Raw genomic sequence first — 16,650 nt, forward strand, 5'->3', positions numbered from 1 at the left:
CACCGCGTCTCACAAAGACACGGCGGCTGGAACCAAAAATCTCCAATTTGGACTCCAGACCAAAGGACACATTTCCACCGGTCTAATGTCCATTGCTGGTGTTTCTTGGCCCAAGCAAGTCTCTTCTTCTTCTTTAGTAGTTTCTTTGCAGCAATTCGACCATGAAGGCCTGATTCACACAGTCCCCTCTGAACAGTTGATGTTGAGATGTGTCTGTGACTTGAACTCTGTGAAGCATTTATTTGGGCTGCCATTTCTGAGGCTGGTAACTCTAATGAACTTATCCTCTGCAGCAGAGGTAACTCTGGGTCTTCCATTCCTGTGGCGGTCCTCATGAGAGCCAGTTTCATTATAGCGCTTGATGGTTTTTGCGACTGCACTTGAAGAAACTTTCAAAGTTCTTTAAATGTTCTGTATTGACTGACCTTCATGTCTAAAAGTAATGTTGGACTGTCGTTTCTCCTTGCTTATTTGAGCTGTTCTTGCCATAATATGGACTTGGTCTTTTACCAAATAGGGCTATCTTCTGTATACCCCCCCTACCTTGTCACAACATAACTGATTGGCTCAAACACATTAAGAAGGAAAGAAATTCCACAAATTAACTTTTAAGAAGGCACACCTGTTAATTGAAATGCATTCCAGGTGACTACCTCATGAAGCTGGTTGAGAGAATGCCAAGAGTGTGCACAGCTGTCATCAAGAATCTCAAATATAACATATATTTTGATTTGTTTAACACTTTTTGGGGTTACTACATGATTACATATGTGTTATTTGATCGTTTTGATGTCTTCACTTTTATTCTGCAATGTAAAAAATAGTGAAAATAAAGAAAAACCCTTGAATGAGTGTCCAAACTTTTGACTGGTAATGTATGTAACAAACTCTACATTATATAAATATGGCCCTATTCTATAGGCTTTACATTGTTTCCAGCCACCTACACCACAATGCTACTATACTATATAACGCAAGAACATAGAGCATGTGTGCAGCGTTTTGATCCTATAGAACATAAGATTCCTTATGGAAAGACCACACGTGAAATTATGTGTTTTTGGAACACTTCACGTGGATTTTTACATGTGAAACCGTGTTTTTGGAACACATCACGTGATGATCTTTCACATGTGGATTTAGACTTTCACAAGCAATGCCCTGCAAACAAGTCTTTAAGAAACACACAAAGTGGTTTTAACATACAGTGTTTTCAACTTAGACATACATAACTACATTGTGTGTTTATTTATACAGTAATTGTTATTCAACATGTGCTTACCTGGGATTTGAACTCACAACCTCTTGGTTCACTGCATTCCAAACTTCCTGCTACACCAATATGTCTGTGTCAATCGCTAGATTATATTACACAATATTCCTACACTATTGACTTCAAAGCAAATCTTAGCTTTGTTAAAATACACAAGAAAAACAATTATATACATCATAGTGATTCAGGAGTAACATTAAAACAGAATAATGTAACACACGAACATTAGATAACTATACAGAAAAGCCTCTAATTGCTGAAATAAGTCAATTAAATAAATGATCAAATCGAATTTTATTTGTCACATACATCTGTTTAGCAGATGTTATTGCGGGTGTAGCGAAATGCTTGTGCCTCTAGCTCCGACAGTGCAGTAATATCTAACAAGTAATATCTAAGAATTTCACAATAAATACCCAATACACACAAATCTAGTAAGGAATGGAATTAAGAATATATACATATATCGACGAGCAATGACAGAGCGGCATGGACTAAGATACAGCAGAATGTTATAGAATACAGTATATACATATGAGATGAGTAATGCAAGATATGTAAACATTATTAAAGTGACTAAGATACCGTATAATATTATAGAATAAGGTATATACAAACGAGATGAGTAATACAAGATATGTAAACATTATTCAAGTGACTAGTGTTCCATATCTTAAAGTGGCCAGTGATTTCTATAGGCAGCAGCAGCCTCTAATGTGCTAGTGATGGCTATTTACAGTGAGGGAAAAAAGTATTTGATCCCCTGCTGATTTTGTACGTTTGCCCATTGACAAAGACATGATCAGTCTATAATTTTAATGGTAGGTTTATTTGAACAGTGAGAGATAGAATAACAACAACAAAATCCAGAAAAACGCATGTCAAAAATGTTATAAATTGATTGATGGCTCTCTTTTGCTAAGTGCCAAAGAGTATCGGTAATGAATGTGTAGTGGAACGCTACAGACTTGGTGGTGTAGCAAAAAGGTGAGTGTTCCTCAAAACCAGAGGTTGTGAGTTCAAACAACGATAATACATGCTAAGTGAAGTTCCAAAAACACACATTTTCACATGTAAAGTGTTCCAAAAACAAGTTTTCACATGTGAAATGTCACTTTTGAAGTATATTTAAAAAAATGCTTTTACATGTGAAATGTCACATGTAAAGTGTTCCAAAAACACATATTTTCATGTGTCGTGTGAAATCGTGATTTTCCACATGTAAAATCATGTGATTCAACATGTGATAACATGAAACTACACTGTTATCCATTGCTGTCACGATCGTTGGTTAGAGAGGACCAAGGCGCAGCGTGTTGAGCGAACATACTTTAATAGTAAAGTGCAAACACGAATACAAAACAATAAACGATACGTAACGTCCTCAGACAATGACTGACAAGGAACAAAAACCCACAACACTAAGGTGAACACTGACAGTTTAAATATGGCTCCCAATCAGAGATAACGAGCCGACAGCTGACACTCGTTACCACTGATTGGGAGTCACACAACCAAACAAGGAAACACAACCAAATACAACACAACCAATACCAAACACAACCAAATGAACACACCCTGGCTCAAAATACACAGTCCCGGAGCCAGAGCGTGACAGTACCCCCCCCTAAAGGCGCGGACTGCGACCGCGCCTCAATAAGGGCTAAACAAGGGAGGGCTGGGTGGGCATACCTCCTCGGCGGTGGTTCTGGCTCCGGCCCTGATCCCCACCTCCTCTCCAACCCCCCAAAGTACCCCTGGTCCTGTCTAGCCCCGCTGGTCGGAGCCGGACTGACGACACGCGCCCCTGGCTTGGTGCGTGGAACAGGAACGGGCCTCACCGGACTGACGACTCCATTCCCTGGTTTGGTGCGAGTAGCAGGAACGAGCTGGACCAGGCTGGCGACTCGCACCCCTGGTTTGGTGCGAGTGGCAGGAACAGGCCGGGTCGGGCTGGCGACGCACACCGTAGGCTTTGTGCGTGGAGCAGGGACAGGCCGGGCTGGGCTGGCGACGCACACCGTAGGCTTTGTGCGTGGAGCAGGAACAGGCCGGGCTGGGCTGGCGACGCACACCGTAGGCTTGGTGCATGGAGCAGGGACAGGCCGGGCTGGGCTGGCGACGCACACCGTAGGCTTTGTGCGTGGAGCAGGGACAGGCCGGGCTGGACTGGCGACGCACCTCGTAGGCTTGGTGCGTGGAGCAGGGACAGGCCGGGCTGGGCTGTCGACGCACACCACTGACTTGGTGGGAATGGCAGGAACCGGCCGGGCTGGGCTGACGACGTGCACCACTGACTTGGTGGGAATGGCAGGAACAGGCCGGGCTGGGCTGACGACGCGCACCACTGACTTGGTGGGAATGGCAGGAACAGGCCGGGCCGGGCTGTCGACGCACACCACAGACTTGGTGGGAATGGCAGGAACAGGCCGGGCTGGGCTGACGACGCGCACCACTGCCTTGGTGGGAATGGCAGGAACAGGCCGGACCGTACTGGGGACACACACCACTGGCCCCACGCAGGGATCAGGAACGGGCCGGACCGGACTGGTAACACACCCCAGTACCTCTCGCCGTGCCTCCACACTTTCCCTCTCCTCTGTGCCCAGTGGCCCCCCTAACCTGGCGGCCTTCTCTGCCAACGCTTTGCACCGCTCTAACCCGTACACCTGCTGCCCCGACGTCGTGAGCCCCCCCCTAAAAATTTCCTGGGGGTCTCTCCTCCCCGTGGCCCAGGCCTCTCTCCCTCTTGCCAGACTCGCAATCATCTCCTCCCACGTCCATCCTCTCTCCTCGTCACGCTGCTTGATCTGGTTAAGGTGGGTTTTTCTGTCACGATCGTTGGTTAGAGAGGACCAAGGCGCAGCGTGTTGAGCGAACATACTTTAATAGTAAAGTGCAAACACGAATACAAAACAATAAACGATACGTAACGTCCTCAGACAATGACTGACAAGGAACAAAAACCCACAACACTAAGGTGAACACTGACAGTTTAAATATGGCTCCCAATCAGAGATAACGAGCCGACAGCTGACACTCGTTACCACTGATTGGGAGTCACACGACCAAACAAGGAAACACAACCAAATACAACACAACCAATACCAAACACAACCAAATGAACACACCCTGGCTCAAAATACACAGTCCCGGAGCCAGAGCGTGACAATTGCTGTTAATTTAGTGGTACATTTACGTCATTTTATGTCTACAGTAACAGTGTTTTCTATCATTTTTACTGCATTCGGAAATTATTCAGACCCCTTGACTTTTTCCACATTTTGTTACTTTACAGCCTTATTCTAAAATTGATTAAATAGTTTTTTTCCACTCATCAATCTACAATACCCCATAATGACAAGTACATACAGGAAGTACATACAGTGCATTCAAAAAGTATTCAGACCCCTTGACTTTTTCCACATTTTGTTACGTTACAGCCTTATTCTAAAATTGATTAAATTGTTTTTTTCCCTCATCAATCTACAATACCCCACAGCTATTTTCAGGTCCCTCCAGAGATGTTTGATCGGGTTCAAGTCCGGGCTCTGGCTGGGCCACTCAAGGACATTCAGAGACTTGTCCTGAAGCCACTCCTGCGTTGTCTTGGCTGTGTGTTTAGGGTTGTTGTCCATTTGGAAGGTGAACCTTCGCCCCAGTCTGAGGTCCTGAGCGCTCTGGAGCAGGTTTTCATCAAGGATCTCTCTGTACTTTGCTCCGTTCATCTTTCCCTCGATCCTGACTGGTCTCCCAGTCCCTGCCGCTGAAAAACGTCCCCACAGCACGATGCTGACACCACCTTGCTTCACCGTAGGGATGGTGCTAGGTTTCCTCCAGACGTAACGCTTGGCATTCAGGACAAAGAGTTCAATCTTGGTTTCATCAGACCAGAGAATCTTCTTTCTCATGGTCTGAGAGTCCTTCAGGTGCTTTTTTGGCAAACTTCAAGTGGGCTGTCATGTGCCTTTTACTGAGGAGTGGCTTCCGTCTGGCCACTCTACCATAAAGGCCTGATTGGTGGAGTGCTGCAAAGATGGTTGTCCTTCTGGAAGGTTTTCTCATCTCCACAGAGGAACTCTAGAGCTCTGTCAGAGTGACCATCGGGTTCTTGGTCACCAAGGCCCTTCTCCCCCGATTTCTCAGTCTTGGTGGTTCCAAACTTCTTCCATTGAAGAATGATGGAGGCCACTGTGTTCTTGGGGACCTTCAATGCTTCAGACATTTTTTGGTGCCCTTCCCCAGATCTGTGCCTCGACACAATCCTGTCTCGGAGCTCTACGGACAATTCCTTCGACCTCATGGCTTGATTTTTGCTCTGACATGCACTGTCAACTGTGGGACCTTATATCCAGTAGACAGATGTGTGCCTTTCCAAATCATGTCCAACCAATTGAATTTACCACAGGTGGACTCCAATCAAGTTGTAGAAACATCTCAAGGATGATCAATGGAAACAGGATGCACCGGAGCTCAATTTCAAGTCTCATAACAAAGGGTCTGAATACTTATGTAAATAAGGTATTTCTGTTTTTTATTTTAAATAAATGTGCAACATTTTCTAAAAACCTGATTTCGCTTTGTCATTGATGGGAAAAAGTAATTTAATCAATTTTAGAATAAGGCTGAAACGTAACAAAATGTGGAAAAGTGAAGGGGTCTGAATACTTTCCGAATGCACTGTAGGAATTCCAATTCTAAATCCAATTATTTTCAATACCGGACAAGGGTTCTGAAATAACTGGAACTAAAATGGAATTGACCTCAACATCAGTTAGCACACTTGGGACGCAACCACACCTAGGATTTGAATTCACAACCTCTTGGATGCCAATAACTTGGATTTCATGCTTCACTACCAGGTCCGTGGCCATTCACTACCAGATCCGTGGCCCACTGCCCTCCCTAAATCGTGGCATTGAACGGTTCAGCAGACCTTTAGCCCTCCATAACTGGCTACGAGACTATTGCAGCTCTGTGGATGTAACATTTATTGACAATTCTGATACCTTCTGGAAACAAAGCTCGTATTATAAGTAGGATGGGATCCACCCAAATAATTTGGGTTCCTGGATCCTTTCACAGCATTATAAGGCTGCGTTGAGACAATGACTTATCAATGACCCAAGTCCAGCTTATTTAATCCCTACCATTGTGTCGCTGAGTTGTCATAATGTTTCAGCAAATGTTCATTATCCTAGGGGTGTTGGAAGTCACTGTAAATAACCTAATTTATGTCCCTCTTACTGCCCAGAATGCCTCTGCAGATCCTACAGCTATTGTATGCAGTAATCATATGCCCACTGTGTGCAGCTCACCCTGCACTAATAAAAATATGTCTACCTCTGCTAAGCTTCCCAGTAAAGCAATAAAAATAATCAGGCATCCCAGAAAAGTGTTAAAAATAGCCCATGTTAACATATGGAGCTTAAGAAACAAGGTTCATGAAATCAATAATTTGCTAGTAACAGATGACATTCATATTCTGGCAATCTCTGAAACTCACTTAGATAATACCTTTGATGATACAGTGGTAGCAATACAAGGTTATACCATTTACAGAAAATACAGAAATGCCAACGGGGGCTGTGTTGCGGTCTATATTCTGAACCACATTCCTGTAAAGCTTAGAGAGGATCTCATGTTAAATACTGTTGAAGTAATATGGCTACATGTTCACCTGCCTCACCTAAAGCCCATTCTGGTGGGAAGCTGCTATAGACCATCAAGTGCTAACAGTCAGTATCTGGATAACATGTGTGAAATGCTTGATAATGTATGTGATATCAATAGAGAGGTATACTTTCTGGGTGATTTAAATATTGACTGTCTTTCATCAAGAGAAAGCTTCAAACTATAACTAGTGGCTGCAACTTGGTTCAGGTTATCAATCAACCTACCAGGGTAGTTACAAAGTAAAGGAATGAAATCATCAACATGTATTGATCATATCTTTACTAATGCTGCAGAAATGTGTTTGAAAGCAGTATCCAAATCCATTGGATGTAGTGTTCAAGTAGCCATATCTAGGAAAACCAAAGTTCCAAAGGCTGGGCCTAATCTTGTGTATAAGAGGTCATACAATAAGTTCTGTAGTGATTCCTATGTTGTTGATGTGAAGAATATTTGTTGGTCTGTGGTGTGTAATGACGAGCAACCAGACACTGCACTTGACACATTTATGAAATTGCTTATCCCAGTTACTAATAAGCATGCACCCATTAAGAAAATGACTGTAAAAACTGTTAAATCCCCGTGGATTGATGAGGAATTGAAGAATTGTATGGTTGAGAGGGATGAGGCAAAAGAGATGGCAATAGGTCTGGCTGTACAACCGATTGGCAAACATACTGCAAATTGAGAAATCATGTGACTAAACTGAATAAAAAGAAGAAGAAACTACACTATGAAACTAAGATAAATGACATAAAGAATGATAGTAAAAAACTTTGGAGCACCTTAAATGAAATCTTGGGCAAAAAGGCAAACTCCGCTCCATCATTCATTGAATCAGATGTCTCACTCATCACAAAACCCACTGATATTGCCAACTACTTTAATGATTTTTTTTATTGGCAAGATTAGCAAATTTAGGAATGACATGCCAACAACAAACGCTGACACTACACATCCAAGTATATCTGACCAAATTATGAAAGACGAGCATTGTAATTTTGAATTCCGTAAAGTAAGTGTGGAAGAGGTGAAAAAAGTATTATTGTCGATCAACAATGACAAGCCACCGGGGTCTGACAACTTGGATGGAAAATTACTGAGGATAATAGCAGATGATATTGCCACTCCTATTTGCCATATCTTCAATTTAAGCCTACTAGAAAGTGTGTGCCCTCAGGCCTGGAGGGAAGCAAAAGTTATTCCCCTACCTAAGAATAGTAAAGCCCCCTTAATTGGCTCAAATAGCTGACCAATCAGCCTGTTACCAACCCTTAGCAAACTTTTGGCCAGATACAATGCTTTTTCAAACAAATTGACAACAGACTTTCAGCACGCTTATAGGGAAGGACATTCAACAAGCACAGAACTTACACAAATGACTGATGATTGGCTGAGAGAAATTGATGATAAAAAGATTGTGAAGGCTGTTTTGTTAGACTTCAGTACGACTTTTGACATTATCGATCATAGTCTGTTGCTGGAAAAACTTACGTGTTATGGCTTTACATCCCCTGCTATATTGTGGATAAAGAGTTACCTGTCTAACAGAACACAGAGGGTGTTCTTTAATGGAAGCCTCTCCAACAAAATCCAGGTAGAATCAGGAATTCCCCAGGGCAGCTGTCTAGGCCCCTTACTTTTTTCAATCTTTACCAACGACATGCCACTGGCTTTGACTAAATGTGTCTATGTATGCGGATGACTCAACACTATACACGTCAGCTACCACAGTGACTGAAATTACTGCAACACTTAACAAAGAGATGCAGTTCATTTCAGAATGGGTGGCAAGGAATAAGTTAGTCCTAAATATTTCAAAAACTAAAAGCATTTGGGACAAATCATTTACTAAACCCTAAACCTCAACTAAATCTTGTAATGAATAATGTGGAAATCGAGCAGGTTGAGGAGACTAAATTGCTTGGAGTAACCCTGGATTGTAAACTGTCATGGTCAAAACATATTGGTACAACAGTAGCTAGGATGGGGAGAAGTCTGTCCATAATAAAGCGCTGCTCTGCATTCTGAACAGCACTATCAACAAGGCAGGTCCTACAGGCCCTAGTTTTGTCGCACCTGGACTACTGTTCAGTCGTGTGGTCAGGTGCCACAAAGAGGCTCAGAACAGGGCAGCACGGCTGGCCCTTGGATGTACACACAGAGCTAACATTAATAATATGCATGTCAATCTCTCCTGGCTCATAGTGGAGGAGAGATTGACTTCATCACTACTTGTATTTGTGAGAGGTATTGACACGTTGAATGAACCGAGCTGTATGTTTGAACTACTGGCACACAGCTCGGACACCCATGCATACCCCACAAGACATGCCACCAAAGGTCTCTTCACAGTGCCCAAGTCAAGAACAGACTATGGGAGACGCACAGTACTACATAGAGCCATGTCTACATGGAACTCTGTTCCACATCAAGTAACTCATGCCAGCAGTAAAATTATATTTAAAAAACAAATAAAAATACATCTTATGGAATAGCGGGGACTGTGAAGCAACACAAACATAGACACATGCATACAAACACATGATATCATACGCAATATACACACATGTACAAATGGATGTTGTGTTATAGATATGTGGTAGTAGAGTAGAGGCCTGAGGGCACACACTTAATATGTTGTGAAATCTGTTATGAATGTATTGTAATGTTTTTAAAACGTATAACTGCCTTAATTTTAATGGACCCCAGGAAGAGTAGCTGCTGCTTTGACAGCAGCTAATGGGGATCCATAATAAATACAAATACAAATATTCCCCCTAACCCCTGCCTTCACCCACATGTCACTATAGTCCACCCTACCCCTACCTTCACCCACATGTCACTATAGTCCCCCCTAACCCCTACCTTCACCCACATGTCACTATAGTCCACCCTAACCCCTACCTTCACCCACATGTCACTATAGTCCACCCTAACCCTACCTTCACCCACATGTCACTATAGTCCACCCTAACCCCTACCTTCACCCACATGTCACTATAGTCCACCCTAACCCCTACCTTCACCCACATGTCACTATAGTCCACCCTAACCCCTACCTTCACCCACATGTCACTATAGTCCACCCTAACCCCTACCTTCACCCACATGTCAATATAGTCAACCCTAACCCCTACCTTCACCCACATGTCACTATAGTCCACCCTAACCCCAACCTCCACCCACATGTCACTATAGTCCACCCTAACCCCTACCTTCCCCCACATGTCACTATAGTCCACCCTAACCCCTACCTTCACCCACTTGTCACTATAGTCCACCCTAACCCCTACCTTCACCCACATGTCACTATAGTCCATCCTAACCCCTACCTTCACCCACATGTCACTATAGTCCACCCTAACCCCTATCTTCACCCACATGTCACGATAGTCCACCCTAACCCCTACCTTCACCCACATGTCACTATAGTCCACCCTAACCCCTACCTTCACCCACATGTCACTATAGTCCACCCTAACCCCTACCTTCACCCACATGTCACTATAATCCACCCTAACCCCTACCTTCACCCACATGTCACTATAGTCCACCCTAAACCTAACTTCACCCACATGTCACTATAGTCCACCCTAACCCCTACCTTAATTTACATGTCACTATAGTTCCCCCTAACTTTTCATCCCTACCTTCACCCACATGTCACAATAGTCCACCCTAACCCCTAACTTCACCCACATGTCACTGTAGTCCATCCTAACCGTACCTTCAACCACATGTCACTATAGTCCACCCTAACCCCTACCTTCACCCACATGTCACTATAGTCCATCCTAACCCCTACCTTCACCCACATGTCACTATAGTCCATCCTAACCCCTACCATCAACCACATGTCACTATAGTCCACCCTAACCCCTACCTTCACCCACATGTCACTATAGTCCATCCTAACCCCTACCATCAACCACATGTCACTATAGTCCACCCTAACCCCTACCTTCACCCACATGTCACTATAGTCCACCCTAACCCCTACCTTCACCCACATGTCACTATAGTCCACCCTAACCCCTACCTTCACCCACATGTCACTTTTGTCCACCCTACCCCCTACCTTCACCCACATGTCACTATAGTCCCCCCTAACCCCAAACCCTTACCTTCACCCACATGTCACTATAGTCCACCCTAACCCCAACTTCACCCACATGTCACTATAGTCCACCCTAACCCCTACCTTAATTTACATGTCACTATAGTTCCCCTAACTTTTAATCCCTACCTTCACCCACATGTCACAATAGTCCACCCTAACCCCTACCTTCACCCACATGTCACTGTAGTCCATCCTAACCCCTACCTTCAACCACATGTCACTATAGTCCGCCCTAACCCCTACCTTCACCCACATGTCACTATAGTCCATCCTAACCCCTACCTTCAACCACGTCACTATAGTCCACCCTAACCCCTACCTTCACCCACATGTCACTATAGTCCACCCTAACCCCTACCTTCACCCACATGTCACTATAGTCCACCCTAACCCCTACCTTCACCCACATGTCACTATAGTCCACCCTAACCCCTACCTTCACCCACATGTCACTATAGTCCACCCTAACCCCTACCTTCACCCACATGTCACTATTGTCCACCCTAACCCCTACCTTCACCCACATGTCACTATAGTCCACCCTAACCCCTACCTTCACCCACATGTCACTGTAGTCCACCCTAACCCCTACCTTCACCCACATGTCACTATAGTCCACCCTAACCCCTACCTTCACCCACATGTCACTATAGTCCACGCTAACCCCTACCTTCACCCACATGTCACTATAGTCCACCCTAACCCCTACCTTCACCCACATGTCACTATAGTCCACCCTAACCCCTACCTTCACCCACATGTCACTATAGTCCACCCTAACCCCTACTTTCACCCACATGTCACTATAGTCCACCCTAACCCCTACCTTCACCCACATGTCACTATAGTCCACCCTAACCCCTACCTTCACCCACATGTCACTATAGTCACCCCTAACCCCTAACCCTTACCTTCACCCACATGTCACTATAATCCACCCTAACCCCTACCTTCACCCACATGTCACTATAGTCCACCCTAACCCCTACCTTCACCCACATGTCACTATAATCCACCCTAACCCCTACCTTCACCCACATGTCACTTTTGTCCACCCTACCCCCTACCTTCACCCACATGTCACTATAGTCCCCCTAACCCTAACCCTTACCTTCACCCACATGTCACTATAGTCCACCCTAACCCCAACTTCACCCACATGTCACTATAGTCCACCCTAACCCCTACCTTAATTTACATGTCACTATAGTTCCCCTAACTTTTAATCCCTACCTTCACCCACATGTCACAATAGTCCACCCTAACCCCTACCTTCACCCACATGTCACTGTAGTCCATCCTAACCCCTACCTTCAACCACATGTCACTATAGTCCACCCTAACCCCTACCTTCACCCACATGTCACTATAGTCCACCCTAACCCCTACCTTCACCCACATGTCACTATAGTCCACCCTAACCCCTACCTTCACCCACATGTCACTATAGTCCACCCTAACCCCTACCTTCACCCACATGTCACTATTGTCCACCCTAACCCCTACCTTCACCCACATGTCACTATAGTCCACCCTAACCCCTACCTTCACCCACATGTCACTGTAGTCCACCCTAACCCCTACCTTCACCCACATGTCACTATAGTCCACCCTAACCCCTACCTTCACCCACATGTCACTATAGTCCACGCTAACTCTACCTTCACCCACATGTCACTATAGTCCACCTAACCCCTACCTTCACCCACATGTCACTATAGTCCACCCTAACCCCTACCTTCACCCACATGTCACTATAGTCCACCTAACCCCTACTTTCACCCACATGTCACTATAGTCCACCCCTAACCCCTACCTTCACCCACATGTCACTATAGTCCACCCTAACCCCTACCTTCACCCACATGTCACTATAGTCACCCCTAACCCCTAACCCTTACCTTCACCCACATGTCACTATAATCCACCCTAACCCCTACCTTCACCCACATGTCACTATAGTCCACCCTAACCCCTACCTTCACCCACATGTCACTATAATCCACACTACCCCCTACCTTCACCCACATGTCACTATAGTCCCCCCTAACCCCTAACCCTTACCTTCACCCAAATGTCACTATAGTCCACCCTAACCCCAACTTCACCCACATTTCACTATAGTCCACCCTAACCCCTACCTTAATTTACATGTCACTATAGTTCCCCCTAACTTTTAATCCCTACCTTCACCCACATGTCACAATAGTCCACCCTAACCCCTACCTTCACCCACATGTCACTGTAGTCCATCCTAACCCCTACCTTCAACCACATGTCACTATAGTCCACCCTAACCCCTACCTTCACCCACATGTCACTATAGTCCATCCTAACCCCTACCATCAACCACATGTCACTATAGTCCACCCTAACCCCTACTTTCACCCACATGTCACTATAGTCCACCCTAACCCCTACCTTCACCCACATGTCACTATAGTCCACCCTAACCCCTACCTTCACCCACATGTCACTATAGTCACCCCTAACCCCTAACCCTTACCTTCACCCACATGTCACTATAATCCACCCTAACCCCTACCTTCACCCACATGTCACTATAGTCCACCCTAACCCCTACCTTCACCCACATGTCACTATAATCCACCCTAACCCCTACCTTCACCCACATGTCACTTTTGTCCACCCTACCCCCTACCTTCACCCACATGTCACTATAGTCCCCCCTAACCCCTAACCCTTACCTTCACCCACATGTCACTATAGTCCACCCTAACCCCAACTTCACCCACATGTCACTATAGTCCACCCTAACCCCTACCTTAATTTACATGTCACTATAGTTCCCCCTAACTTTTTAATCCCTACCTTCACCCACATGTCACAATAGTCCACCTAACCCCTACCTTCACCCATGTCACTGTAGTCCATCCTAACCCCTACCTTCAACCACATGTCACTATAGTCCACCCTAACCCCTACCTTCACCCACATGTCACTATAGTCCATCCTAACCCCCTACCATCAACCACATGTCACGATAGTCCACCTAACCCCTACCTTCACCCACATGTCACTATAGTCCACCCTAACCCCTACCTTCACCCACATGTCACTATAGTCCACCCTAAACCCCTACCTTCACCCACATGTCACTTTTGTCCACCCTTACTCCCCTACCTTCACCCACATGTCACTATAGTCCCCCTAACCCCTAACCCTTACCTTCACCACATGTCACTATAGTCCACCCTAACCCCAACTTCACCCACATGTCACTATAGTCCACCCTAACCCCCTACCTTAATTTACATGTCACTATAGTTCCCCCTAACTTTTAATCCCTACCTTCACCCACATGTCACAATAGTCCACCCTAACCCCTACCTTCACCCACATATCACTGTAGTCCATCCTAACCCCTACCTTCAACCACATGTCACTATAGTCCACCCCTAACACCTACCTTCACCCACATGTCACTATAGTCCATCCTAACCCCTACCTTCAACCACATGTCACTATAGTCCACCCTAACCCCTACCTTCACCCACATGTCATTATAGTCCACCTAACCCCCTACCTTCACCCACATGTCACTATAGTCCACCCTAACCCCTACCTTCACCCACATGTCACTATAGTCCACCCTAACCCCTACCTTCACCCACATGTCACTATAGTCCACCCTAACCCCTACCTTCACCCACATGTCACTATAGTCCACCCTTACCCCTACCTTCACCCTAATGTCACTATAGTCCACCCTAACCCCTACCTTCACCACATGTCACTGTAGTCCACCTAACCCCTACCTTACCCACATGTCACTATAGTCCACCCTAACCCCTACCTTCACCCACATGTCACTATAGTCCACCCTAACCCCTACCTTCACCCACATGTCACTATAGTCCACCCTAACCCCTACTTTCACCCACATGTCACTATAGTCCACCCTAACCCCTACCTTCACCCACATGTCACTATAGTCCACCCTAACCCCTACCTTCACCCACATGTCACTATAGTCCATCCTAACCCCTACCATCAACCACATGTCACTATAGTCCACCCTAACCCCTACCTTCACCCACATGTCACTATAGTCCATCCTAACCCCTACCTTCACCCACATGTCACTATAGTCCACCCTAACCCCTACCTTCACCCACATGTCACTGTAGTCCATCCTAACCCCTACCTTCAACCACATGTCACTATAGTCCACCCTAACCCCTACCTTCACCCACATGTCACTATAGTCCATCCTAACCCCTACCATCAACCACATGTCACTATAGTCCACCCTAACCCCTACCTTCACCCACATGTCACTATAGTCCACCCTAACCCCTACCTTCACCCACATGTCACTATAGTCCACCCTAACCCCTACCTTCACCCACATGTCACTTTTGTCCACCCTACCCCCTACCTTCACCCACATGTCACTATAGTCCCCCCTAACCCCTAACCCTTACCTTCACCCACATGTCACTATAGTCCACCCTAACCCCTACCTTCACCCACATGTCACTATAGTCCACCCTAACCCCAACTTCACCCACATGTCACTATAGTCCACCCTAACCCCTACCTTAATTTACATGTCACTATAGTTCCCCCTAACTTTTAATCCCTACCTTCACCCACATGTCACAATAGTCCATCCTAACCCCTACCTTCAACCACATGTCACTATAGTCCACCCTAACCCCTACCTTCACCCACATGTCACTATAGTCCACCCTAACCCCTACCTTCACCCACATGTCACTATAGTCCACCTAACCCCCTACCTTCACCCACATGTCACTATTGTCCACCCCTAACCCCTACCTTCACCCACATGTCACTATAGTCCACCCTAACCCCTACCTTCACCCACATGTCACTGTAGTCCACCCTAACCCCTACCTTCACCCACATGTCACTATAGTCCACCCTAACCCCTACCTTCACCCACATGTCGCTATAGTCCACGCTAACCCCTACCTTCACCCACATGTCACTATAGTCCACCCTAACCCCTACCTTCACCACATGTCACTATAGTCCACCCTAACCCCCTACCTTCACCCACATGTCACTATAGTCCACCCTAACCCCTACTTTCACCCACATGTCACTATAGTCCACCTAACCCCTACCTTCACCCACATGTCACTATAGTCCACCCTAACCCCTACCTTCACCCACATGTCACTATAGTCACCCCCTAACCCCTAACCCTTACCTTCACCCACATGTCACTATAATCCACCCTAACCCCTACCTTCACCCCACATGTCACTATAGTCCACCCTAACCCCTACCTTCACCCACATGTCACTATAATCCACCCTAACCCCTACCTTCACCCACATGTCACTTTTGTCCACCCTACCCCTACCTTCACCCACATGTCACTATAGTCCCCCTAACCCTAACCCTTACCTTCACCCACATGTCACTATAGTCCACCCTAACCCCAACTTCACCCACATGTCACTATAGTCCACCCTAACCCCTACCTTAATTTACATGTCACTATAGTTCCCCCTAACTTTTAATCCCTACCTTCACCCACATGTCACAATAGTCCACCCTAACCCCTACCTTCACCCACATGTCA

The sequence above is a fragment of the Coregonus clupeaformis genome, chromosome 26 (genome assembly GCF_020615455.1).
Source record: "Coregonus clupeaformis isolate EN_2021a chromosome 26, ASM2061545v1, whole genome shotgun sequence".
Lineage (NCBI taxonomy): Eukaryota > Metazoa > Chordata > Actinopteri > Salmoniformes > Salmonidae > Coregonus > Coregonus clupeaformis.